The sequence below is a fragment of the Equus przewalskii genome, chromosome 26 (assembly GCF_037783145.1).
Source record: "Equus przewalskii isolate Varuska chromosome 26, EquPr2, whole genome shotgun sequence".
In the NCBI taxonomy this organism is placed as follows: Eukaryota; Metazoa; Chordata; class Mammalia; order Perissodactyla; family Equidae; genus Equus; species Equus przewalskii.
In genome coordinates, this window is record NC_091856.1 from 13,718,017 (window position 1) to 13,722,345 (window position 4,329).

The window sequence follows — 4,329 nt, forward strand, 5'->3', positions numbered from 1 at the left end:
CTTTATCTAGCTGTCCAAGGAATTCATCTTTGACTTTTTTCTTCATCTCCCCTCATCTAGGTCACTACCAAATTCTACAAACTCCACCTCCTAAATCTCTCTCCATTACTCCTCTCCACACTCACGTCCTCTAATGCCATCTGAAGCTCTCCTGCTTAAATAGACTACATAATTTGACTCCAGGACTAAGCCTTGAGATAGAAGTATACAAATCTTTGGACATGTTTGGGAGATTTTTCTTGCCATTTTAGTAGGAAAAAAATCCCAAAACATTGCCATAGAGATCTAGATAAGCATTCTTTTGAAAGGATATTGTGGTATAGTAGCAAGCCCCATGGGTGAGGAATCATAGAGGCTAATTTTGAGTTACAGCTTGCCATTTCCTAACCCTGTGACATCTGGTGAGTTATTTACGTTCTCTAATTCTTGGTTTCCTCATCTGTAATACTAACTTGTAAGTTATTCAGAAACTAAAACTGCAGTGATGTAAGTATTTATACTGTTCATATGTAAGTTATTAGCAACATGCTTTTGATTCAAAGGACAAGTCATTGTATAAGCATAGTCAGCCAGAGACTGAACACATTTTAATATTCAAAATCTCAGCCTAGGCAGTCTCAGGCCAATAAGCATCAACTTGTCTGTCTCCCAGTGGAGATCAAATATTCATAACTAGGCAGGGAGCAACTTCCTGCTCATTCTTGTCCAGGGGTAGATTCCATTTTATTTTTATACAGTTGGGGGAGTGCTCTTTAAGAAATATAACACTAAATTACAAATACAACAAACATTATAAGAGATTATAAAAGGGAGGATTTATTTGGAATGAGAAATGAAATCACAAAAAAATACAAATATCTTTCTTTGCAAATATTAAAAAATCATATGACCATGTGAAAGAGGCTTGAGCAAGTGAGTAGCCTTGAAGATTAAGCATTAGCAGCTTAAGAGTAAACCTTCTTCTGCTTTGTCTATTCCTGTGTAAAAAAAAAAAAAAATCCACAGTTCTTACACTCTTAAATATCGTGGTTATCCCCACCCCCAACGTATGTAAAATAACTTCCCTATTTGCAAAATTGAGGTGCTAAATATACTACTAACAAATGTTACAAATAAATGTCACATGGATTCTGTGGCTTGCTAAGCAGTAAACATTCCTGTTACAAATTCGTTTCAGTCCTGCATTAACAGAAATCTGACTGGTATGGGGATTCATCCTAAATTCCAAACAGAGCCATGAAGAACAGAAAATGCTTGCTCCTTAAAGGACTAGATACATGTACCAAGGACGGTTGAACTTGTGAAATTGCTACACATCCTGGGAAGCATGACTGAAATGAACAGGTCTATTATGTTTAAAAAATAGACTTTGTGGAGAGAAGTGCTATGGGTGCTGTTGTGCTGTATCAGATCCACTATTCAGAGCCCAAGCATCATCTCCTGGAAGACGGCAATATCGGCTACACCACTCAGAGCTGTACCCCTCAGTGGGGATGGCCCTCAGCTTCAGGGAATTGCTTCTGGCATGGCTACATCTTCTCCCATTGGTCTGCCACCAATGCAGGGCTACAAACACCCAGCCCCTTGTCTAAGTTTGGAAAAACTCGGAAGAGCCATCCTGGCTCCAGAGGTTCCCTAGGACTGGCTGAGGCATCGATGGCAATCATATTGAGGGGCAGCTCCTCCCTCTTCCCAATCTTGCCTGCCTCACCCCGTGATTACAGGTGTAATTCCTGAGAGCATGCTCCAAATAACTCTTGTCTCAGAGTCTATTTTCAGGAAACCAGTCTACTATAATTGACACGAGAAGTGGTCCTAAAAGAAAGACTCCAAAATGAGATCTGGAAAGGGATTACTCAATGGCCAGCTGCAGAGAGTATTAAATTCTTAGCTCCAGCAGATGTCCTACACAAAGTAAAGGTTGAAGTGAGAAGAAATGCTATAGAGGCAGGGATACAGGCTCTGACTGAGCCAACAGTATGGCCCCCAACTCATCAAGGGTGACCTAGCTATTGCAACTGCCAACGTCCAGCAACAGAAGCCAGTGCTGAGCCCTAATGTGGCACCAACCCTCAAGGAAACAAATCAGCCACTTCAGGGAAAGCCAACTTCATTGTTTCGTAGCTGATTACAATTCAACCCCTTTCACTGTAGACAGAACAGTGATTCATATTGACTAGGATCAGTCCATTTCCTGGAAATGGATTCACCTTTCCTGCCTGCAGAGCCTTGGCCAGTACAAGTAGCTAAGAACTCACAGAATATTTGATCCACCAACATGAGATCTCATACAACATTGTCCCAGATCAAAGGTCACATTTTCCAGCAAAGGAGGTGCAGCAGTGGGCATGTAACCATGGGAATCCATGTTCCTTTCACAATCCATACCACTCAGAACCCATCGGCCCAACAGAATGGTGGAACGGCCTCTTTAAGATGTAGCTGAGGTGCCATCTTGGAGAGGATGCTCTGCTAAGATAGGGTACTATCCTCAAGGAGGTGTCTATACCCTAAAGCAATGATCTTTATGTAGTTACATATTCTCAATAGATAGAATACATGGATCTAGGAGCCAAGAGGTAGAAGCAGAAGTGAACTTAATTATCATGATCCTCTATCATCCACTTGGAGGATTTATGCTTCCCATCCCTGAAGTCTTAGGCTCTACAGGTCTAGAGATTGTGCTTCCCAAAGGATGAATACTTCTACCTGGAAACACAATAAGAGTCCCAATGAACTTTAAGCTCTGGCTACCACCTGGCCCCTCTGGGATCCCATACCAAGAGAACAAATGAAGAAAGAAGTCACCACACTCACAGGAGTAATTGATATTAATCTCCATCAGGAAGAGGTTGCTGAGAAGTCAGCTGTCAATCTTCCAATTCTTGGTTGATCATCTTTTATTTCTAAGTCCTTTTAAGATATTCTCTTCATCCTTGTTACTCTGAAATTTCAGATGCAGATATCTTTTTATTGATCTTGCTTGAGATTTATTGAATCTTCTGAGACTGAGCACTTGTGTTTTTCACTGGTCAATTTTGGAAAGTTCTCATCTATTATCTCTTCAAATTTTGCTTCCCTACTATTCTCTCATTCTAGAATCCCAATGAAACATATTTTGGACACTACTAACCAGAAGCCACCTTAAACTAAACTTATGCTTTGGAGCTTTGGGGCCACAGAAGTAGAGTGAATTCTAGACATGTGGGTCTAGGCAGGCTTGTGGTTAGACATTCTCAAGAGTGAAATACACTCCCTTCCCTCCAACTCCCTGCTCAGCTGCTTCACCAAGAGCCAAAGCCAAAATTATCAAGTCTACTGCTCTCTCCCTCTGTGAGGCAGGTTTTATTTTAGGTCACACATTTAGGACATCTTAGCAGATCCCCCTTTTTTTTGCAATAATTTCTGTAATCACATCCCACTGTGCTCAGGTTCCAGACTTCGTCGCCTAAGGTAAGTGTTTTTCTTACTTTACCACAAGCTCAGTCATGCTTTTACAAAATGACTTGATCTAACTCTCTAGGTTACCTCTTCTAGGACTGTTTCTCTGCATATCCACTTTGCCGTATTGTTGCAAACAGATGTCTATAATTACTCATTTTTGCATCATTTCTGAAATTTCCAAATAATCTCTTTTGATCTTCAAAAGATCTGATTAGAACCTCAGCTCTGCTCCTTTCTAGTTCTAGAAAAGGGATGTTACTTCACTTATCCTTTTCCCAGTTCCCTGTCCACAAACAGAAGGGAAGATGATCTTACTTCACAGGGCATTGTGAGGGCTAAATGACCTAATGTCTGTACAAGTGCAAACCAGGGACACAATCTTATTTACTCTGAGCTATGGTGTTAGAGTAGGAGGAGCTATTTGTGTCTGTCTAACGCCAATTGACCAGCTTCCCTTCTCTAGCCATCACAGCCATGCTGGGCTGCACGATGGCCTGTGTCCACTCACTAGAACAACCCATGGAGGGGCTACCGTAGCAGATGGAGTAGGACTCCAGCAGGCCACCTTTGGCATACGTTCTCTTAGTTTTCCCAGAGGTGAAAGAAAAAGAGGGCATTGCAGGGCATTTGTTAAAAGCTCATGGACTTTGCGAGTTTTTCCTAAAAGTTGTTATAAGACTCTATTTTCTTTCCTTTTCTTTTTTTTAATTTTTATTAAACAACTGAGGTTGCACACATTCCTTGTATGTTTTCAGAACTGCTAAACTTTCACTCTCATGTTGTAGCTTGTTGGAGCCGAAATGGCCATGCTGTTCTTTTCAAACTAGGCCAACCTATTCCCATATCAAGGGCCTCATGGGATGACTAACGTTCCCACTGCATCAT

At 41.2% G+C, this 4,329-nt stretch overlaps 1 long non-coding RNA gene across 1 annotated transcript; it reads right to left on the reverse strand.

The window, feature by feature from the left end:
* Positions 1–800: 800 nt before the first annotated feature.
* On the reverse strand, positions 801–2,944 carry LOC139079666 (uncharacterized). Its single transcript, XR_011533462.1, has 2 exons — positions 2,818–2,944; positions 801–977 (listed from the first exon to the last, which is right to left on the reverse strand). It is a non-coding gene; the product is annotated as an uncharacterized lncRNA (long non-coding RNA).
* Positions 2,945–4,329: the final 1,385 nt, after the last annotated feature.